The 25,036-nt window shown below is 36.8% G+C and overlaps 1 protein-coding gene across 10 annotated transcripts in view; it reads left to right on the top strand.

Annotated features, from left to right (window-relative positions):
• Positions 1-25,036, top strand: part of LINGO2 (leucine rich repeat and Ig domain containing 2) — a 1,156,543-nt gene that overhangs the window by 803,837 nt on the left and 327,670 nt on the right. The gene's annotated exons all lie outside the window — the stretch shown is intronic.

Below are 25,036 nucleotides of genomic sequence, written 5' to 3'. Positions count from 1 at the left end.
ACAATTTTCTTTCCTTTTGGGGGAGTTGGAAATATGTCATACAGGAGGCTTGTACTTCCGGCAACTTGTTTACTTACTCTCCCCCATGATGAAGACAGGTTGGTAATGTGTGATTCGTCACAGTGAGGATCTGAGGTTGGAAGAAACTTAGACATATTATTCCATTGTGGGTATATGGGCAAGTTCTACCATTTACAATAATGGGATACTAAGGTTAACTTGTTTCTGTGAACATTATGGTAGACTGGTAAAAGCTAAGGATTCGTAGTTTGGAAACCAGTCCTGGGATATTTGCCCACTAAGTGTGAGACTTAAGGGAAGCAACACAAACTATAAAATACACATGATGATGAATTATGATTGAATTTTGGAAAAGATAATGTGAAGTAGAAAGCGTTATACACCTTATAATTATGATCCTTTTAGGGATAGACTATTCTTTTCAGGAAGCAGCAATTACTCTACAATTCCTGTCTTTTCTGAATATATTTATTACAAACATCATCTTTTGGTTTGGTTGTATTTTTCTCCAGTTGTTTTGTTAACTTCTTTCCATGGAGAAATGAGTCCTCATCACTATGAAATGGGTCTTTTCTTGGCTAGTTTTCAGTCTGCACTGTGTTTTAGATGTCACCGTTACAGAGTTGTGTTTCACAAAATAATATCGCAACAATAAAGAGTTGATTTAAGTGAGTCTAAGTAACAAAATATAGCAGTAACACATGACTGAAATGACTAGTAACGTATTTAGTAGTAAAATGAGACTGAACAAATAAGTAATATATGAGATAGAACTAAATCTCTATCCACAGTCTGTTATTAGAATGTCAAAACACCTTTTTCTAGTTACCTCTGTTGTCAGCATATTTTTTAAAAAACAGAGTTACAACTTTTAGATTTCTTATATGTGATAGAGACAGATTTTTAAATGGCCCAGGTATATATATTCTTTTCACTGAAGATTTGTCTCAGCTGAAAACTTCTTTTATATCTACTTATGTAAACTTTGTTCATTACACAACTAGATAACATATGTAATGAGAAATTAGTCCTTACTGTCCTTAGTTTTTTGTTTCATGATGTATTTTCCTTTAAGGACTCATTAGGTTGTTTTATTGCTATGCATAATATTTGCCCTTTAAAGAGAATGGGAAAAGGTTGCATTGTGCTCTTGAACTTATTGCTAGATTTTCTAAGAAAATAATGGCATGAAGGAATGATTCTGTTACTAAAATATCCTTGTGATTACTTCATTTATTACTGTGCTGAGTGACCTAATAACAATTTTTTCTATTAAAACCTTCTCACTATTATACATATTTTCTGTAATGAACATCAGAAACCCATGCCTCTTCTTCATGCTCTGAAGACAGGTTGTTTATTCTTTAGAGTATTTTTTTTCTTTAAATTGTTTTGCACCGTTTAGAAATTAGCCAAACTCTTCCCAGTTACATCCACTACTTGAGTTTAAATAAGCCAATAGAGGGAAGCTCTTTACTAGGTCACTTTTGTTCAGAAAGTTTGTCAAGAATATGGCAAAAGAAAAAAAAGATGTCTCTTGCTTATAGATACCTTCTTTCCTCTTATAGAATTCCAAAATAAGCATTGTTCTATTTCTTTTGGTGTGATATATGTTAGAATAATACTGTTATGACTTCAGATCAATTTTAGTATATTTATAAATGCTTTATACTTCATTCAGAGGGTGTATGATGCATTTTTCAAGTATTGTGCATTTCATAAAGAGTTATGTCCTGCTGAGCTATTTCCTGTTTTAGTAAGATAACATTAGCTACTACTGAGGACTTATGTTTTTAATGTTTATTCATTTTTATTTATTTATTATTTTTTAATATGAAATTTATTGTCAAATTGGTTTCCATACAACACCCAGTGCTCATCCCAACAGGTGCCCTCCTCAATACCCATCACCCACTCTCCCCTCCACTGCTAGGAATTTACCCGAGGGATACAGGGATGCTGATGCATAGGGGCACTTGTACCCCCAATGTTTATAGCAGCACTTTCAACAACAGCCAAATTATGAAAAGAGCCTAAATGTCTATCAACTGATGAATGGATAAAGAAATTGTGGTTTATATGCACAATGGAATACTACATGGCAATGAGAAAGAATGAAATATGGCCTTTTGTAGCAACATGGATGGAACTGGAGAGTATTATGCTAAGTGAAATAAGTCATAAAGAGAAAGACAGATACCATACGTTTTCAGTCTTATGTGGATCCTGAGAAATGTAACAGAAGACCATGGGGGAGGGGAAGGGGAAAAAAAAGTTAGAAAGGGAGGGAGGCAAACCATAAGAGACTCTTAAAAACTGAGAACAAACTGAGGGTTGGTATCCAAAATCTATAAAGAACTCACCAAACTCCACACCCAAAAAACAAAGAATCCAGTGAAGAAATGGGCAGAAAACATGAATAGACACTTCTCTAAAAAAGACATCCAGACGGCCAACAGGCACATGAAAAGATGCTCAACGTCGCTCCTCATCAGGGAAATACAAATCAAAACCACACTCAGATACCATCTCACACCAGTCAGAGTGGCTAAAATGAACAAATCAGGATACTATAGATGCTGGAGAGGATGTGGAGAAACGGGAACCCTCTTGCACTGTTGGTGGGAATGCAAACTGGTGCAGCCACTCTGGAAAACAGTGTGGAGGTTCCTCAAAAAATTAAAAATAGATCTACCCTATGACCCAGCAATAACGTTTATTCATTTTTGAGAGACAGAGAGAGACAGCATGAGCGGGGAAGGGGCAGAGAGAGGGAGACACAGAATCTAAAACAGGCTCCAGGCTCCGAGCTGTCAGCACAGAGCCCAACGCGGGGCTTGAACTCACAAACTGCAAGATTCTGACCTGAGCTGAAGTCGGATGCTCAACCGACTGAGCCCCCAGGCGCCCCAGCTGAGGACTTATTATATGCCTCACATTGTGCTCGAGAGCTTTCCATAACTTATCTCATTTAATCCTTACATTAACGTTATGAGTTAGAAATTATCACCTTACATCTATAAGGAAACTGAGACTGACGTTAATTACATTACTTCCTTCTTGTCACAGAGCAAGGGTCAGAATTCAACCTTAGGTGTAGCTGATAAAACAATCCGTGCTCTTCACTAGCAGTTTGTTTTGCCTGATGGTGAATCAACAGTGTGTCTATACCATTTCCCTGTTTTACTGAGCTGCAGAGGTAAGGCCAGGTCTTCTACATCTAGGAGGGAGGCTGACCAAGAGTAAGGAACAAGGCTTTGGGAGGCCATCCAAGGCCAGGTAGGGCCTGTAGGTACCTGTGGCTGAACAGGCTACAGGCAGAGAGGGCAGAGCTCCAGTGCAGTGGCCCCAATCAACAGAGTTATGCAATACCTTTCATTGCAGTGAACGGAGCTCCCTGCTTCTGACAAATAGGGAGATGGGTTCTTGCACTAGATTCTCAAATGAGAACATTCTCACAATGTTCTAACCATTGCCTGGAAACAATACATATTGTTCACTACATTTTCCAGGTACTTGCAGATTTTATTATAGTAAATAAAATAGAAATTTATTTTAAGGCTTTGTTGAATTGAGTCTTTAACTATTTCTTCAGTTGGTAAATGCTAATATCACTAGTTAACAGATGTAATTAAATTTAGGTTCAGAAATGTGTTGACATTAAAATGTGTTCTCACACTTAAAAATGTTTGCAGCCACAGCACTATTGAACTTATGCAGTCCTGAACATTTAATGAGAACTTACTATTTTGCCAGCCATTCAAGTTAACACTTTATTTTTTTTTAAGTTTATTTATTTATTTTGAGAGAGGAGGGTCAGAGAGAGAGAGAGAGAGAGAGAGAGAGAGAGAGAATCCTAAGCACACTCTGCACTTATAACGATCTAGGTGATAAATTCTATCATTATCCTATTTTTCAGATGTAGAAATTGAACATCAATTTCAAATTTCTAAATACCACCTATTATAAAAACTTTTTTAAAGATTAAGTGGATAACAAATTTAAAACCGCACAGTATAAGTCAAAGGCAGTAAAAGTTAACTGATTATTATTATTAGTTGTAATAATGGTAGTGGAAGACAAATCATTATTTTATTGGTAAAATTTATTAGTACCTTATATCTTATCTTTTCTGAAAGGGGTGAAAAAGTTAGGAAAGGTCATAAAGGACATTTTGGTATGTCTGGTGAATAAACAAAGTCACATTACATTTTAAGAAAAAACAAAAGACTTGAAAGGAGTTTTCTGCTTACAGAATGTGCTTTAGGTCATTTTCCAAGATTTGGGAGACACTTGTTTACTCCCATCTGCCATTGTTTTAATGCTTTTATAGTTTTGTTTGTTTGTGTGTTTGGTGGAGGGCTATCAAAAAGGTGTGGAAATTGATGGTATATAATTGAAATTCAGTACATGGAAAAGCATTTCTGCACTACTAGATTAGTCATTAAAAAACTTCTTCTGCATCAGTATTAATCCACCTCCTGTGTTTTTACTGTTTCATGGAAGGTAGATATTATAGTTACCAGCTAACACAGACATTCAAACATTTAAGAATTACCATGAATAGAGGTTGGATAGATAATCATATGGTGAGCTTCAGTATTATGAAAATGAAACTTTAGTAACCACATTGAGCCACTAATAGCTACATGCAAAACTATAGTCAGTTTCAGAGTTTTTCTTGTAGTTTTAATTGTCTTCCTTCCCTAAAAAAAAAAAAAAAGAAAGAAAGAAAAAAAAGTCATTCTGAATTTAGGGTGAAGGGGCCCTTTAGTTTGCAACTTCTCCAAAGAACTATCAGAACTCTGCATCATTTGTCCCACAGACCATAGGAAAATGTTTTGATTACCATTGGTGTTCAATAAAACTTTGAGGGAGAGAGAGAGAAAAGGATGAGTCAGGACTCTAGTTTAATAATTCAGTAGAGTTACAAAGTGATTTGTCTTATTGTATTTTATTTTTAGCCTCAAATTTTTATTTTAATTTAGAGGGCAATTTTTCCAGCTAAATTCTAGTCTTTATTTTTGAGTATTGATTTATTTCCATTTTACAAAAGTGATACATGAGCTGTGTAGAAAATTTGTAAAATACAGAAAAGCACAAAAGACAGAAATAGCATTTTTTTTTCATGATTCTACTGTTACTCTATAAAGTATGAGATTGTGCTTTCAGGAATATTATCTGTTTACAGGGCTATGTATTCTGTATATAATATTTATGCTTTTAATATCCTACCTATTGTTTACAATATGAAATTATGTTATATTAATTTACATAGTATTTTAAACTATTAAAACATTTAAAGGCAATGTGCAAATTTTTAACTAAATTGAATCACATTTTATTATAGCAGAACAGTTGGCTATTTAAAGAATAACTGATAGAATTCGTTCTGTGATTTGTGTGGCCAGCCCAAATTTTTTTTTTTTTTTTTGATATTTGTAAGTGTATATATTTTTTAAAAAAAGTATACTAGTAATAAGTAAAATATGTTAAATTTATTGCTATACAACACGAGTTTTTTTTAGGCAAAATTTGCACTGGTAATGATCAAATAGTTTTATGACAAGCATGCTTCTGAACCCAGAAACAAATGCACATAAATATACCCAACTAATGTTTAACAAAAGTGGAAAATCAGTGCAACGAAAAAAGAGTCTTTTTAAGAAATGGTGCTAGAATAATTGGGGACCAGTAGCCTCCAAAATAAACTTCAAACTAAAACTTTTGCTCTGCAAATGACTTTGTTAAGGGAATAAAAGACAAATTGCTGCTTGGGAGAAAATATTTCCAAATCCTATATCCAGCAAAGGACTCATAACCCTAATATATAAAGCACTGTCTAAATTCAACAATAAAAAAAAAACTCCAATTAAAAAATGGTTAAAAGACTCAGACATTTCACTAAAAAATATATGTGAATGGTGAATAAACTCCTGAAAAGATATTCAACATGATTAGCTATTAGAGAAATACCAACTAAAACCACAGTATGATACCATTACACATATACAGGAATAACAAAAGTAGAAGACAATACCAAATATTGTCAAGAATGTGAAAATATAAATCTCTCTTTTTTGTTGTTATTTTTTAACTTGTTTTATTTTTTTTGTTTTTTAAATTTACATCCAAATTAGTTAGCATATAGTGCAACAATGATTTCAGGATGAAAATATAAATCTCTCATATATATTGCTGGCAAATGGTAAAGCCACTCTGGAAATCAGTTTAGCAGTTTCTTAAAAAAAAAAAGTAAATAAATGTATAATTGCCACAGCCAACAATTATGCTCCTGGGAACTTATTTATGAAGAAGAAAACATGAAAACTTATATAAGAATGTCCATAGCAGTTTTACTGAAGATAGCCAAAATCTGGAAACAACTCAAATATCCTTCAATGGATGAATAGGTAAACTGTGGTACATCCATGCCAATACTATTCAGCAATAAAAGGGAACAAACTTTTGATACATGTAACAATTTAGGATGGATCTTAAGGGCATTATACTGGGGATGGGGAAGCCAGTATCAAAAAATTGCATATTGCATGATCTCTAAAGTGGCACGATTACAGAGATAGAGGTGATGTGTGGGATTGTCAGAACAATGGGGAAAGGGAGGAAGGCAGGACTGTACAAGGCAACACGTAGTTTCCTTGGGTGGTAGAACAGACCTTTGTATTGATGGCAGTGGTCGTTATAGGAATCTGTACATGTGGAAAAAAATCTCATAGAATTACACAGACGTTTTACAAAATGAATGAAGGGAAAAAGTCAACTGTGTCTTTTCTGTGGGTCAACACTTTTCATTTAAAATTTTTTGTTTTGTTTTTTTTGTTTGGTATTTTTTATATTTTTCAGCTTGTTAACTATTAGTGTGTATGGTTTCTAAAATCTAAAAAAGTCATTTAATGAATTTTTTTTATGAGAAAAAGAGAACATGTTTCTCAAACTGGGCAAAGATTACAGTTAAGGAAGCCCCACAGCCAGGTGCCCAGCATTTCACAAATCCACAGGATAAGTACATTCTCCTGGAACATCAGTTTTCCTTGAAAATCGGGAGTGGAAGGTGTGCAGAAGAAACGATTTTCACATTATACAAGCATGAATATTTTGTGTAATAGAATGTGAAATTCATGTATATTTTTGATACATCACAGATGATTGCAAAATGTCTTGGTTGAAGTAAATGCCTTAGGGCTACATATTTGAGCACTTCTCTCTGTGTTCATTCTTCTCGTAGATAAGAAAAAAGCACTCTTCTGCACGTAGTATATGCATGGAATTTAACAATGCCTTAAATGCTAAGACTTTTGTGGTTTCTATCCATGATTTGGTGGGTATTCGGAATGTGACACCAGCACCCCCTCCTAGACCCAACATTATCTGCTAGCCTCAGAAGTCCTAGAGAGGGTAGATCAGAGATGGTGGGTCGCTAGAGGATGAGGAAGATGATAAAAATAATAACTGAATGAGTTTAGCAGAAATGAAGCTAATTCCACCAGCATGGATAGGCAAGAAACATCACATATCTTTATTATCTCTGTACTAACTTCCATTCCTGGTCTTTATCTCACTAGCTTGGCAGCGAATTTCGACTCAGTCATTCCTAGGCTTTTCCAACCAACCTCACATCACCCTTGCCCTGTCTTTGTGCCTGAATTCTGGTGTTTTAAATAGTGCCAAGGCCTTAGGAGGCTTCTTCATAGCTCTCTAGATACTGTCATGGTGCCCACTGTCCTAACCTCAGGATTCTTTCAGGTTCATGGCCATAGTGCTCCAGTGTTTACCTTGGACATGAGAGGACGACGCTTAGCTCCTTGGGGCACTTTAATCCATACCTTTTGTGGTTCACCACGTCTTCATGCTTCTACACAGCAAGGCACAGATATTTCACAGATAATTCCCATCCAAGTACTCTACTTCTCAACCCCACCAGAAACCTATTCTGTAAGGATAACACTTATTTAAAATGTACCATATATATATATGTGTGTGTGTGTGTGTGTGTGTGTGTGTGTGTGTGTGTGTATACACCAGGCATTGTGTGTAACTCATTTATCCTTACGAAAACTCTGTGTGGTAGATACCATTATTATCCCACTTGTAGATGAGAAAGCAGGCACAGAGTTCAAGTATATAATTCCAGAAAATAAACATGTATCATTTCATTGAACTGTATTTTGTGGATATTTTCCAATTAAATTTGTTAATTACTCTCCAATTGAAAGGATGTATGTTACAATTGGTTGAATAGTACTTATTTTATAGTTAGTTTAGCTTGCTAATTCGCCATCAAAAGAAATAGAAATATAGGTTATGAAAATAGAGGTTGTTCACTCATACTGTCTTTTTTTTTGCTTATTTTCCTAAAAAGATTGGAAGCTCTCAGGTGATTCTCTTTCCTATATTCCATTGAATTTCCTGCAGTACTTAATATATATGCATCCATAATATCCACCTGGCAGAACAGCAACTTTGTGTTCAAGCAAACCTTCCAGGCAGAAGCAGTTCCTGCTTTTGCAAAGAAGCAAATCCTGCAGCGCAAGGGGAATCCTATAATCATATCTTCACATCTTCAAATATGAAATATAAATCAACATTAGATAAATTCTTGATAATTTTGCTAATGTTACTGTGCTCCAAATTGATGGTTCCTTTTCTTTTGTGAAACAGTGAGCTGACAAAATTATATAATAAGGTCATTTGTAAGCAATATTTTCATTTCCTTTCCTCTTTTCAAATGGATACAATGTTAGTTTTAATGCACTGAGAAGATGTCTACTCATGTACACTTTTTAAATGATTTGAAAAAAGGATGATATCATTTTAGAATGTCTTTCATAGTATTTATGTGGGTTTTAAAGAACTATGTATGCATAAACCAAAGGATATGGCAAGGCCCTGACATGATTGCATTTTGAAAGTTCATTAACAATACCCTTAGAGTACATCATAGCCTTAATATGTACACTTGAGAATTGTCTGGTTTCAGTTTAGTTTAATTTCCTGAATAGTAATGTACATTTTTTTTATTTGATGTACTTTGAAAATGAAGAGTGGGTTAGCACTGGATTAGAAGGAAAAAAAGTTTCCTCTCTAATCAGCTCCATCAAGTTAGCATTGTGGCTTGACTTTGCTAGGCAGCTCTCCTAAAGGTCTTACTATTTTACATTTGAATGTGCCTTGGCCTCCCACCTAGATTAACCTTATACAAAACGGCCCTTTAAAAGTCTCTGGTGTCCTTGCAGAATTGCTGATTGACCTCCTTTACCTATACCTTGAAAGATCTCTTTCTTTTAAAGAAGGTTTAGAGCAGCTGTAGTTAGTTTTTATGGAATCAATGATTCTTCCTGTTTAATCACTTGTGTTCTAAAATAAAAGAATTTGCCTTCAAATGTTAACACACAAAGATATGGACACGATGCTCCCCTAACTTAATCACTTGTTTTTATGACTCATGACTTGTTAGAACGCTGATATTGTAATGTTTCCTGTTAGATGGGCCTCCACGTTCCACCCGCTGATTTTTGAAGAAGCCAGCTGGATTCTGATCAGTAAAACTGTACACATTAAAGATACATATTTCTGAATCATAACATTTTTGTTTTCCTGTTAAAACAGCTCGCCTTAAATTTCAGGGCTGGGGACATCTACCTGATCCCCATCTCCTTCTGCATTTGATCACCAGCTCACAGAACTAGAAAATAATTTAAGTAAAGTCACTGAGTCTGCCCCTGCCCCCAGGCCAGTGGGTACCCCCAGCCCAATGCATGCCTTCATAGGGACTTTTCCTGGGCCAGAGTTTTATAGGTTTCCCTTGGAAACCCCTTTAGGAATTTAAATATTCTTCCAGGCATGATCCAGTTCCTTATGACTAAACAAGATTTGCTTCAATCAAAATCTATTCACTTCCTTTTGTTTTATTTTCTTTGGATGGAAGAAACAAGTCACAATTTTACATGAGCACATCTCCATCTTGAGGTTGGTTGTTACTAAACTTTTTCCCATCCCTCTTCCCTATAGTAACTTAATTCTTATCCCATTTCAATAGGGCCAATTTATTTTTTTTTAATTTTTTTTGAGAGATAGAGGACATGGGTGAGTGGGGAGGAGCAGAGAGAGAGAGGGAAAGAGAGAATCCCAAGGAGGCCCCACACTGATGCCTTATGCAGGACTGGATCTCACAGACTAAAACATGAGATCATGACCTGAGCCAAAATCCAGAGTCAGACACTTAACTGACTGAGCCACCCAGGCGCCCCTCAACTGGGCCAATTTAGATAGTACCACAGTAAGAAGTACCTTTGTAAGATTTCTAAACCACTGAAGATGTGTTTTGTTTTTATCTCCAGAGAACCTCAGATGTAAGTCTCAGGCCAGGTATATTTTGAAGAGTAAATTCAGTGTAGTGGCTTGAATTAGAAACTATAACCCCAGACTAGGTAGCAATCTACTGGCCAGGTAACTGTGGGCAGGTCCTTAGAGTCTAAATCCTCTGTTTCATGATTAACCAAGCAAAGACACTCTATCTAATTCATTACTTTACTTTATATTTTATTAACATTTTCAAACATATTGACTAACATTTTTTAAAGACTTTATATTTCAAGATAGTTTTAAGTTCATAACAGAATTGAAGGAGAGGTACAGACACTTCCCATATACTCTCCACCCACCCTCCCACCCCCCCACATCCATAGCCTCCTTCTTTATCAACATACCCACCAAATGGTACATTTATTATAGCTGATGAATCTACACTGACACATCATAATCACCCAAAGTCCATAATTTACCTTAGGATTCACTCTTCATATGGTACATTCTATTGGGTTGGACAAATGTATAATGACAAGTATCCATCATTATGGTATCATAATCATAATCACTGCCCCCAAAATCCTCTGTGCTCTGCCTATTCATCCCGCCTCTCTCTCCCCCAACCCTGGCTATCACGGATCTTTTTACTGTCACCATAATTTTGTCCTTTCCAGAATGCCCTATAGTGTGAATTGTACATTATGTAGCCTTTTCAGATTGGTGTTTTTCACTTAGTAATATGCACGTAAGGTTATTCTATGTCTTTTCATGGCTTGATAGCTCATTTCTTTTTAGTACTGAATAAGATTCCTTAGTCTTGATGTACCACAGTTCATATATCAATTTACTTACTGAAGGACACCTTGATTACTTCCAAGTTTTGGCAATTATGAGTAAGTCTGCCATAAACATTCCCGCGCAGGAATTTTTTGTGTGATTTACTACTTTTTTGAAGGAGATTGTTTGTATTTGAAAGCACTTTGAAAATTGTAAAACCCCATTCAAAGGTAAGGAATGTTTTTCTTGAAGGAGAGGAAGGAGATGAGTACTGGATTGAACAATTCGTGCAACCCAGGGCATGACCCAGGGCATGACCTATGACCCTAGGGCCTAAGACTCAGCCAGGGCATGATCAAGGACCAGTCGCTCTAAGGTCGAGAAACATATCAGGCAGGGCCAGACTAGGGTGAGACCAAGTACACAAAATTTGAGGACTTCCTAGCACCATAGTCCTACAACTGATTCAGTACATTGTAAAGAAAAAGCTCTGTTTTATTATGCTTAATTCCGTCCTTTTCCCAAATTTGTGTTCTATTGGACTCTGTTCCTCAAGGTGTTAACTTGTATACTTCAAAAACAGTGTTGTGCTCAAAATATGATTGGAATGCATATTAAGTTTCCTCTCAGATAATTGAGTTACATTAGCATATTACAAGCTCTGAAAAGGCCTACAATAATAAAATCTGTTTAATCTTACTTAACATAACAGCTTCCATTTTGTTTCTCAGCATTTTCAATCTTTCCTAAAACTATAAATACTGACAGGGAAAACCTGACCAGAATTAAGGAAAGAAAAGGTAGCTTGCCAGACAGTGTGGCTCTGAATTCTTTATTATTTTAGTGTCAAGCAATAGCTCTGTTATTTAGTCAGTTGTATTATGGAAGACTCATTTTTAAGATTTATTTTATTAACCTTTATGAATGACTGTTAAAATTACAATATTCCTTTCATTGTGTTAGGTACAATTCTAAAAAGCCATCACATTTGGTAGTTCCTTAAATTGTAATAAATATTTTATCAATGGTAAAACCCACATTATTGATATAATCACTAAATGTTGGGATTATTTTATATCTTGTATCCTTCAAAACAAAAACAAAAGTGAAATCCTTCTAAGAAAGAGTAGCACTATAGTACTACTCAGATTATATTTTAGAGTGACCCAGTCAATCAACAGTATTTATCTGAGTTGCTTACTGTGTTTGGGGCTTGGTGCTTTTATCATATTCTAGAGCTGAAAGTAAAATGTTACTGTAGAATCTTGAATGTTTAAAGATGTGTTAACGAAGGTTCTTCCAGAACTTCCCAGAAATAACTGTAGCGGTCTGTAATGCTCACCATTACTCTTACTCTTGTGCTTAGAAAGCAGCCTGGGTTTGCTATCTCAGACAAAGAAAAAACCCTTGGGTCCATGACCAATTTGGGGAGCAGTTGGGGGGGCAATGCTGACACAATAACAGTATTCAGTTAAGTCTTAAGTTTGTGCTGGGGGAGGGTGGGTAGTAAGAGGATGAGTAACCTAAAAATAGATTACAGGCAAGAATAGGAGCCTACCAGATCTGGATACTCCTTGAAAAATCTGTCTCATTTTTTAAATGAGGCAGACAGAATTGATGAAATATGAGAGTTCATATATAAAGTACCAAAATCATTCTCTAGTCCCAAATTTACTCTCAGTATTGTAATGATTGGGTAAATTTTGAACACCACATGTCTTTGAAAGTGAAGGTGAGACTAGAACGTACTATAAAGCACCTAGCATACAAGAGGACATTGAGAGATGATGAAGCTCTCTCTGCCCCTTCTATCTACAGTAGGGACAGAGAAAAGCTCATCAGCAATTCATTATGATACATCTTCTTGCAGCTGAATCATGTGTTCAAGAGATATGTGTTATTCATCCAATTATTCGTTCTTTTAGTTTTTCATGATTTTAATAAAAAATGAGTGAGTGGGGTGCCTGGGTGGCTCAGTTGGTTAAGCGTCTGACTTCAGCTCAGGTCATGATCTCACAGTTTGTGAGTTTGAGCCCCGCATCAGGCTTTGTGCTGACAGCTCAGAGCCTGAAGCCTGCTTCGGATTCTGTGTCTCCCTCTCTCTCTGCTCCTCCTCCACTTGCACTCTGTGTCTCTCAAAAATAAAATAAACATTTAAAAAAATTTTTAAACAATGAGTGAGCACCTGCAATGTATCAGGCACATCCCTGAGGATATGGAGATTTTTAAAAATGACTTTCTAGTAATCATTTATCGATATTGACTCATCAGTGGTAACAAAGGTAACCCATAAATATGTGATGTTAGTAATTAGGAAAACTTGTGGAGGAGTGATGAGGACCCATTTGGGCACTCTACTTTCTGCTCAGTTGTTCTCTAAACCTAACAAAACTGGTCGTAGTCAGCCCAGGTTGACATAGTAAAATACCATAGACTAGGTGACTTAAAAACAAGAAATTTATCTCTCACAGTTCTGGAGGCTGAGAAGTCCAAGACCAAGGTGCTTACGATGAATCACGGGAATCTACCCCCAAAACCAAGAGCATACTGTACACACTGTATGTTAGCAAATTTAACAATAAGTTATATTTAAAAAAAAAGATCAAGGTGCTTACAAGGTGAGTTTCAGTTTCATTCTGAGGTCTCGTCTCTTGGCTTATAGGTGGCTGTCATCTCTCTGTGTGCTCACCTGACCTCTTCTTTGTGTGTGTGTAGAGAGAAAGCAAGCTCCATTCTCATGACCTCATCTAGCCATAATTACAGTTGACCCTTCAACAATGCTGAGGTTAGGGGTGTCGATGTGCATGTAACTTTTGATTCCTCCAAAACTTAGGTACTTAATAGCCTACTGTTGACTCGAAGCCTTACCAATAACATAAACAGTTGGTTAACATGTATTTTGCATGCTTTATGTATAATATACTGTATTGTTACAATAAAGTAAGCTACAGAAAAGAAAATATTAGGAAAATCATAAGGAAGAGAAAATATATTTACAGAACCATACTATATTTGTAAAAAAAAAAATCCATGTATAAGTGAACCTGCACATTTCAAGCCTGTTTTGTTAAGGGTCAGTTGTACCTCCCAAAAATATCATCTCCAAATAAAAGAGAATGGGAAGTTAGGGCTTCAACATAAAAATTTGAGGGGAAGGAAAAAATTTAGACCATAGCATGCTAAAAAATAATAAACCCTATTTTTAAAATTAAAAATATAACTAGCAGAAGAGCTAAATACCTAGCCAATAATAATGGTGAGTGCTTTAATGGATTTATACATAAGGGGTTATAGGACCACAGAGAAGGGGTATCTAATTCCGGAAAAAGTCATGCCCTATGAGTCTTGAAGGACAAATTAGAATTAGCTGGACAAGGAATGTGCGGACTGTAGTGGTGGCAGTAGAAATTGAGGGAAAAGACAAGAGGATGGGAAAGGAAGATACTCCAGATAGAACACCTAGGCCAATGGTGTAGAGCCTTTGTGTATATGCTGGCATGTTCAGGCTTGACCCAAGCTCTGATTCAATCATGTCTGTACATATGCGTTATACCACTAGTTAATTAGCATGAGGATTTTTAACTGGACAAGAGCCAAAACTTATGCATCGATGCCAGAAATAATGACTTGGCTGAAGAGACAGAGTGGCGTGTGCCACCACCTCAGCCCCATGCCCTCAAGTCTGAGCCCAGTAAAGAGAAGGAGGTTCAGTAAGAAGCAAAACAGACTGCCTTCAAGAGGGTCTTTGGGACGCAGGAGAATAAGGAACTCGCCATGTACCTTGGGGGAGAATTGTCACAGGAGGTAGAGAATTGTCACAGGAGGACCTTTCCCCACTTGACAGAGCTGGAATGACCTGAGTAGAAATAAATGTATAAGGAAGTTTGGGCTTCTTTGGAAGTTGAGGACAGAGTTCAAGATTTAGGAGCCCTTTTTGTGACTTAGCAAGTGGCTGGAGCCTGAGTGAGGCACCAAAGAAATATTTGAGGAATGATTTTGTAAGAGATAAGGCCTGGTATTATATGGACAAGAATGAGAGCCTGCGAAGTTGAGAGTCAAGGGTATTAATTTTATTCTATTAATATTCCCTAAGTGGTGTTAATCAGGCTACTTAGGGTCAACAAAGTAAGAGATTTGTATTAGATGTTCCGTTTTGTTAATCTCAGTGGGGCATTTCTCCTCACCTACCTACCTACCTTTGGTTTACCTACCTATCACTTATTCACCTGATCAATATGTGATATTGAGATGGTATTTTCAGCTTACTGAAAAGTTAACTGACAGAATCCTGCTACTTATTTGCATTTGGATGAATTACATATGGTGTTCTTTATGTACATTGCATTACTTCCTTAATGAAGCAAATTAAAGTGATCTGGCATAATATGAATTTCCTCATGTTGTGCTTAGTGCCTTAAAAATCTTAATGATTTGTTTTAATGCCATTCCCAATACTGAAATTAAGGTTAATATTTTAAATGATTGCCATCACTATGCCTGTTTTTTTTTTTCTTTTTTTCTTTTTATGCATTTCCAAAGATGCCTTTTTTCCTTTTCTAATCTCTCTGGAAATGCCTCCCTGCCTTCCTTGGTTCTCAAAATAATACCTAGCTCCTCAGTGATAAGAATCATATATTCTGTAAGGATTCTGAAGATGTGTGTTTGATTGTGAAAGTATCTCAGATATTTTCTTTGCTCTTTATTTAGTTTTGTCCTTGCTTTCCAAGTAATTCAGATCTACTTATGGAAGCACAGTGGACTTTTCCATAATGATTGGCATAAATAATATCACTGACAACCTTTTCTTCTCTTGATACTTTATTACTTTCTTAACATCCATTCTCTTCCTATGAAAAGGCAAGTGACAGCTTTCTTCAAATGTTCCCCATAATGCTCAGCTGAGAAGTATTATCTTCTTCCTGTTAGACATCCTATAAATGACAAAGGTTTCTTTTTTTTTTCCAACAATTTCCCCTAGATCCCCTATGTGATTTTTCTCTTTCCTCAAGTTCCTCCATTGTGATTCTTCTTGCTTCACATTTGTTGTTATTCTCCTGGTTAGAGCTTTTAGATGCCTACGTTCACAGAGTCAGAAGGTTTGAAAGGCTGCTGAGACTGCAGGTTGTGCAGGCACATAACTAACTCTTCCTGTTTGCAAGTGACTTCTGTGTTGCCATCAGGCTTTAGTAGATCCTGGCTTTAGTAGAACAGCTGCCAGCAGATTTTATCACATGAAACTAAAATTAATGAATTATTTTATTGCAGTACAAAGCCCATACCTGTGTAATATCAGGGCAGACTTGTCACAAAGATGACAGAAGCAAGAGTGCTTATTTCTATTTTTGAAACACAAACATAAAATTCTGGGAGGAAATTTGCCAGGTTGACTGTAATAGGAATTATGGCCTGTAGTTATTAAACTCTGGGACGAGGACCCTCCATACTCAGGGCCTTCCACAGAGGGAGAGGTGGGGCTGGGCTAGGCCTGGAAGGAAACAAAAATGAGAGGGAGATTTTCCACCTAATTCACAAAATGAGATTGAGGAAGAATTTTGAATCAGGCTGGTACCTTCCCCTCACTTGAAGAACTACATTGCCAGCGGTTCTGAATGTCTTTCTTCCTGCCTACTTAACACTCATTCAGCAGTGGGTGGGAATGAAGGCAGCAGGCTAATGGGTGTGAAAACTTGAATGATGTCCTTAGCTTTCCCCTAACACCTCTATCAATGATGACACCTATGTGCCCAGGACTGACCACACAGCAAACAGGCCACAGTTACCACATATGTTACGCAATATACTGATTCCCTCGTGAATGTGATCTCCAGAGAATATTGAGCCTTCTTAATGTCTGTGGATCACAGAGGCTGTAATTTAGGATTAGAAAAATACTGTTGATGTGTTTTACTCAATGACTTATTTTTAAAATATTTATTATATATTGTGTGTCAGGGCACTGTGCTAGATTCTGAGGGGAAAAAACAGAAACAAAACAAAACAAAACAACAGTGAACAATTCAAATTATAGTTGCTGATCTATACAGACTTGTATAGTCCAATGCAGAAACCAGACAATAAACAAATAAACAACAAATAATTACTAATTGTGGAGAACGTTATACAAGAAATAAACAAGGGTAGTGATATAGAAGTACAAGTTTTTATAGGTAGGAATGTCAAAGAAAGTCAGATTTAAGTGAACACTCAAAGGAAATGAAGAATCAGGGAGAATAGAAAAAACAAGGTTAAAAGTCTCTGAGGAAGGACAGACAATGGGATGCATTAAATGCTTTATCTGCAACAATATAGAAATAGGTTGTATGTACACATTGTCAAAGAAAATGACACTGGATAGAACCAGCCAGGCAAGGATCAATTTATTCTGAACTATTGCAATAGGAGAGAGAGACTGAGCTTGACTCATTGAAACAAGATAAATGAGTTTGTAAGCCCTGGGCTGAGCTGGTGGGAAAGTGCTGGCGACATGAAACAGAAAGGTGGGCAATATGATTCGGCCATCTGTGTTTGCCAGTGGGGCTTGTTAGGCTCCTACCCTCCGTGGACACTGAGAAATAGGAGCCCAATCTTTCTTGATGATTACGTTTCAGAGGAATGGCTCCCAGGCCCATTCCTGTGTTACGGCACTGCCCAAGATTTTCCTGAGTTATAAAACTGAGAAGAGCTGGAAGAAGATTTATATCTCAAAGGGGAAGAGAAGGAATTTACAACTGCAAGTTTTGTAAAGTAAGGGAGCTAAAAATAAACAAAGGAGAAAGGTCATGGGTTTACAGTCAGGAAGAACTCTACAGTTCAGCCTTACTGTCTGAAGTTTAGTTAAGCTGAGTGGAATGGTAAATCTGTCTTGGCAAGTATGAGAAAAAGAGAGAGAGATTGATAAGTAGAGACACAGAAACAGAAATAGAGAGTTGGAAAGAGAGGAGAAAGATTGAAAGAGGGAAGAAAGAGGCAGAAGAGGAGAGAGAGATTAAGGGAGTATGTGTATGAGAGAAAATGAGAAAGAGAGGAAAGGGAGGGCGGGAAGAGAAAAGGGGGAGGGGCGATATGACAGAAGAGAGAGAACAGAAGAGAGAATGAGGGGGCGGTGGGGTGGGGCAGAGACTTGTGATAACCAGCATGGTGCCCTACTCACACTAACATGAATGCCTGTACCTGGTTCTCTCGCTATTAAAATCCAGTGCTGAAACCAGTAGCAGATTCATGTTTTTTGGGGTGTGAAGCTTATAAAATTGGGGGTAGGGGTGGTTCATTAAGAAAAGGGATGAAAAATTGCTATTACCAAACTAGGAATTGAGCCTTGACTGGGCTCCATGCCAGCAAGACGTTCTGACTCCTAAGCTTCCTTAGCTTTATTGTTAATCCCTTCTGACTCTACTTATTAACCTCACTTGTCCAACATTGTGCTTTTAGACAAATATTTTCCCCAGTGTATCACACCAATGCTTTTGACTGTATCAGTTCTTGTGACTTTCTATAGAATCTGCAAAGAAAGGAAGATACTTAGAAAAGTGATTCTATCATTCAGCTTTCCAGTTTGTTTCATGGTAACCTGTCTGCTTTGATCACCTGTCTGTGTTTGAAGGGTAGGCTTTATAGGTGTTTTTTATTATAATGCCATGGATTCATTCTATCAGCTTTTTTACAAACTAGGTATCCAACTATTCCTTCTCACTCTCTTATTCTGATACATAGTGCTATTAGCCTTCGGTTTTTTAAAGCAGATGTGACTAATCGCAACTGGTTACTGCCCTGTGTCCATTATTCTGCCATAGTTCCCTGAAAACATATTTGCTTTGATGCTGTTTTTGAGTATTTGCAGCTTATTTTAAGACTGCTTAGGGTCTTTGTGACTTATGTCTTAAGTTCTTTTATCAGAATTATCATAGTTGTATCAGAAGACATGGAGCATGCCTACAGAGTATATGTAGTCCTGAATAACATTAGGCACACCAATTCTAAATTGGTATTTCCTTGAGGATGTTTCAGGAATTCCACAAATTTTCCTTGCATAGGTAACATATAAACACTGTATTTTAGAGGGTATAATAATAAACAGTCCGTTCTCTGAATAGCGTTATGCATCAAATATTAATGCATTAGGGACCAACAGTACATGAACACATGCTTCCAAGTTAACTCCCTTTGGTGCACTGTTGGAATAAAGATTTCCCTGTCCTATCTCCAATCAATGAGTATGAGATTTGAAGGAGATTTTTTTAAGCTCACTGTATGCATAAATCAGGATTTTCTCATCCTATACAACCAAAATAAATTGTTAAAATGTGTGTCAAGGCAACCTTGTTACTTCCATTGGTTGATTTCACAATAAGTAAATATTTTATCTCTGGAAATACCAAATGAACAGTTTATTGAGGTTATACATATTATTTTATTCAGAGAGAAGAAAAGATTCTGCTGCTAGAAAATTGGAAATCATTATTCTGTTTAGTGACTCACCTCAAGTCACACAGCTAATGGTAGAGAATCAATATATGTCAGCATTTAAGATCCTGGCCTTGGATCCAGATAAACATATCTGAGTTTGAATTATGCCATACATAAATTTCTGACATGCAAATTTCTTATCTTTTATTAAATTCAGTATCCTCTTCTATAAAATAGAAATAGTAATACCTGTTACATATGGTTATTGTGAGAATTATTTGTCTAATAAATATATTCTGAGTGGCTGCTGTGTCTGGGAACTGTCCAGTATACATAGAGATTTCCTACTCTCATGGAATCTTGTGATTTAGTTAGGGGAAAGAGACAATAAATATATTTTTAAAGCAGTGATGAAAAATAGTGTTGTATGATAGAAAGTCACTGGTTCGTTTTAAGTTGGATGACCAGGGAAAACCTCTTCGAGAAGAGGACATTTGAGCCAACATCCACTAGAAGGATTCATCCCTGAAAAGTAAGGGAGGATAAACATTTCACACAAATGAGATAGTTAATATCAGGCCCAAGACTAGAATGAGCCTGATATGTCTAAAAAAGAGAAAAAAATCCCAGTATGTCTCAGCATTAGTGTGTGAAGGGGGGGAGTGCTGCAAGACAGAATCGGAGAGGAGGTTTAGTCACCAAGATAAGTAATTTGGATCATTCCAAATAGAATGGAAAGCTGTTACAATGATGTTAGTTTTATTTACAGTAAATCTCCTTGGTGAATGTGTGAAGGCTCACGCATTGGATGTAAAGAATTGTTTTTGTTTTCCTCATCTAGTATGCCATTCTTCATCCTAACTTCAACTGAAATTCCTTTTGGGAAATTATCTCTTCTTTGGGGAATGTAGTTGCATGGGCCCTGAACATGCCCCAACCCAAGACATGTCCTGAGATAAATTGAGCATATGTTTCCATTCTGCAATCTGAATGTGAAGCAAGATTAACAGTGAAATTGAAAATGTGTGGTGTCTGTTCTCACTGAATGGACACGGTAGTTTCTACTTCCTTGTCCTATGCATAGCTCTTACCTGGTTCCAGATCTGCTTCTCTGTCCTTTCCACTGAGTTTGATAATCTCCTAATATATTTCCAACACAATCTCTTTAGCCAGTGACAGTTTCAGTTGCTTGCAACCAAAGCCCTAACTAATGTGGTACATCAATTCCCTGGAGGATAGTAGGCCCTCAATAACTGTTAGGATTTATGATAGAACTGAACTTGAACTCAGCCTTCCTAACTTTCAGTCTTCATCAAACTGGCTTCTGTATGCCTTTCAGGTAGTTTCTGCTTGACTACCAGCGGTTAATTTTCTCTACTTACAATAACATATTATAACTTTTGGGATGAGTGTATCTTTGTAGCTTACTGTGGTAACATGTTTGCTAAATGTTTCAATTCTTGAGCAAATCTCAGACTTCTTCATTATTTTTTTTTTAATGTTTTATTTATTTTTGAGGCAGAGAGAGACAGAGCATGAACGGGGCATGAACGGAGAAGGGGCAGAGAAAGAGGGAGACACAGAATCTGAAACGGGCTCCAGGCTCTGAGCCGTCAGCCCAGAGCCTGACGCGGGGCTCGAACTCACGGACCGCGAGATCATGACCTGAGCTGAAGTCGGACGCTTAACCGACTGAGCCACCCAGGCGCCCCTCAGACTTCTTCATTCTTAAATTTCAGGAGGCAAAATTTTTTGGGCATTTTCTCAGGACAGATATACACAAACACATGGAATAGCTAGTGTTCAACTCTTTGTTAAGCATTTCTTTAATCAAAGGGAGTGTTTTAATTTGAGTGGGAGAAAGGTGTGAATGAGTGCAAATGCATGAATTTTTTATTATTAAAATTGTTTTAAAGCAACAAAAATTAAAGAAACCTAAACTCATTCATCCTAAGAAATGTGATTAAAGGAGCTGTATTTTATGCCACCAATTGCCAGCTGCAAGACAAAGTGCATTTCATTACAGATGCTGTCAATCAGATCATACTGTAATTCTGTACCATAAGAATCTGTTTGTTACTTGAAGCTAGGAGAAGTGCTCCCTGAGTTTCAGTGTCCTGCCATGATGAAACAGGGCTTTTTAACAGCAAGAAAGAAACAGAAGGGGAACAGATGTGCGAAGGACTTGGCAGGTAAACAAAGCCCATTCTCAGTGTGGATTGAGAATCCTCTGTTGAATTGCATCTTTGAGAAGAGATCTTTTGAAGGAAATGAAGCTGCCATTCACAGACAGAGAGTGATCTGGCCCTCCTCATTAAAGTATGCAACATAGTACTGCCTCTCTGCCTTTTCCATATCTGTGTCCTGTGCCAAAGTTACTTCCCCCAACCCGTTTCTAGAACACATTGGTTAAAGCCAATACACCGAAAGGTATCTGGTTGTTTAATCAATTTCTAAGTCTAATGCTGTATGACTTCATTCCTCAAGGGTCCAAGAGTAGTATACACATCTGGAAAGTAAATGTAATTGCTAAAATTGTTTCCAATTATGTGTGCTAACTCCAGCTCCGTTCACAATGTGTGTGGTTGCACAGGTGTCTCATTAATGCTTAAATATAGGGATTGACAGAAACAATTATAGTTTCCCTTAGACTTGTAGGAATCCTTCAGTTCACTGATAGAGTTTTGGGCTGAAGCTGGGAGACCTGAATTCTACTTCTGATTCTCATACTAATGAGATATGTGACCTCAAGCAAATTACTCTATCTCACTGGCTTCTTCTTTAAAATGATGGGAATAGGCTCTGTGACCTTTGAGAATGATAGTAATTATGTTTCCAGTCCAAAACTGGAACAACTGAGATGTGATGGGATTTTTCCTGGGTGTAAGAAATATATTTGGCCTACTAAAATATTGACATATTTGGAGTTCCACAGAAGGAATGCATGAAATCTAAAGCATTCAGGAAAGTCTCAAAAAATTAGGGACATAGTATCACCATATTAATAAGCCCTCCTTCCAGTTCTAGCATCTTGAGATTCAAGGTGACTTAGTGAGCCATTAGTACTTTTTTCTTCTCTTTTTTAAAAAAATCAGGTTTATTGCCGTATTATAATTTACACACAGTAAAATTCATTATTTCTGGAGTTCAGTTATATGAATTTTGACAAATGCATATAACAATATAACCATCATCACACACAAAAAAAGGTAAAGTGTTTCTCTTATTTCAAAAAGTCACCTCAAGCTTCTTTGTAGTCTGTCCCTTTCTCTCATCCTCAATGGCTGAAAATCACTGATCTGTTCCTATCTCTATAATTTTGCCTTTTCCAAATGTCAGTCCTATAGGTGGAATAATGCAGTATATAGCATTTTCATTTAGCGTGGTAAATTTGAGATTCATCTATGTTGCGCATGTCAGTAGTTTACTTCTTTATATTGTTGAATAGGGATTGCGGTAGGCAGTGTAATGACCCTACTCTCATCCCCCATGGATGACTACCCCCTAATCCCTGGAACCTGTGAATAATTTACCTTATGTGGAAATTTACAGGTATGCAAATTTACAGGTATGATTAACATTACAAGGGGATGGAGATTTTCCTGGATTAAATGGGAAGAAACCAATCTAACCATATAAATTCTTCAAAGGGGTAGAACCTTTCTTGGCTCTAGTAAAGAGAGAGGTGAGATAGAAGAAGGGGAGAGGGAATTTGAAGCATAAGAGGGACTCACCCTACCATTGCTGGCTTTGAAAATGAAGAAGAGGAGAGAACCACAAGCCAATGAATATGGTTGACCCTCCTATTACTTTGAAATTTATATGGAAGCCATAATTTTCCTACTACACATTGTGTTATGTTAAATTTGAGCTCACCTGTATCTCTTGACTCTTGCGTTAAAAGTTTCTCCCCTTTCTGTGTGTTTGGGCAGTTATTACTTCCCAATGGTTAGGTTATCTGGTGATTAGATTATATGACAATCTAATGATTATTTATTAGGATAAATATAACAGGTAAGTTGTCACTCACTGTAAGAAGTTTTACATTGTTAACTGAAGAAATAAGCTTTTAAGTCAGCCCTTGATTCTAAGGCTGTGCTTGCCACTCACTGACCGTGTGAATATAGCAAGTATCTGAGCTTCTCTAAGCCTCAGTTTGTGATTTGTAAGAGGGGGAAAATAATAAGGTTTTCATGAGGATTCAATAAGATAGTTTCTTAAGCGTTTGCTTGGAACAGTGCTTGGCCTAGAGGAAGCATTCAAGAAGTGAGGGTTTTATGATTATTACAATTTTTAATAACATGAACATTTTCAAGTATAGCTTTTTATGTATCATACCTGCTAATTAAACACCACAGGACTAATATTGCCAGGCAGAATCTCATCACTAGGACAGTCAATTTTGGTTTTTGCCCTTTGAAGCTTGATAACTGAACAAACCATTTTGACCATGGTTTTGGAGAAACACGAGCTTCAGTTCCAGCCAATCCAACGTCTCCTTCTACTGCTGATAGCTGCAAATCCAGTGACTTTGGGGATGCCATTTAACCTCTTCAGACTTGGTGAACGAATCTCTTGGTGAGACTTCTACCAAGACCAACCCAGTACATGCTTTGCAAACATGAATTTTCTCTTCCACAAAAGAAATGTGGGGATTAACCAACAGTATGATACACATTCACAAATAAATCAATAGTGTCCAGAGAAATAAATTAAACCCCCTTCCTTTGCCTCTCTTAGGTGTTTTTGAGGGTAGAAGTGCTTTGAATCTTTTTGTTCCAATTGTGAAGCACATCAGTATAATAGCAGCCTGGTATGCACTCAGTGAACCTTGAAAGGATGTGGGAATCATGGCAGGATGAAGGGCGAGTACCTGTTTTAACTCTGTTGCTTCTTGTATGGCTGCAGCATATGTGAATTACTTGCTGATGATCTTTTGATTTGACTTACTGCACAGATGTCTGAGAGAATGACCATTCAAGCTACCTTTTTATCTCTTCTTGTTTTGATATGCTTAATTCCAACAAAATCTGGAGCTGGATTTGACGGGATTGCATCATTGAGCCTCTAAAAGTTAGACCATAGCCTTTGTGGCAGACAAAAGTGTGACTTAAATGACCAGACTGGGAGCCTTTGAAAGTTAGTAACTGCTAACACTGCTCGCTGTTCTTGTACTGTGTACGAATTAATACAATATTTCATCCCTACCATCAACCCACTTTCCTGGGAACAAGGACAACAGAATGGGGAGGAGGCAAATAAAATAAGTTCCTGTTGAAAAGATATCTTTTACAAAAATACTGTTTTTCAGATTAATGAAGTGGCTGTTCAATCCATTAAATTTGAACTGTACAATATTCACATTTCAAATTATGTTCATTACAACTCTTCTGGCCTACCTCAACCGTATTTCACCTAGAACAACTCTACTTTTAGCTATTTGACACATTCTACTTATAATGACAATCTGAAAAGTTTTCACTGGTAAAGCTACCAAACATGTTTAAAC

Source organism: Panthera onca, chromosome D4 (assembly GCF_046562875.1).
Source record: "Panthera onca isolate mPanOnc1 chromosome D4, mPanOnc1 haplotype 2, whole genome shotgun sequence".
Lineage (NCBI taxonomy): Eukaryota > Metazoa > Chordata > Mammalia > Carnivora > Felidae > Panthera > Panthera onca.
This window is presented reverse-complemented; position numbering and strand designations above follow the sequence as displayed.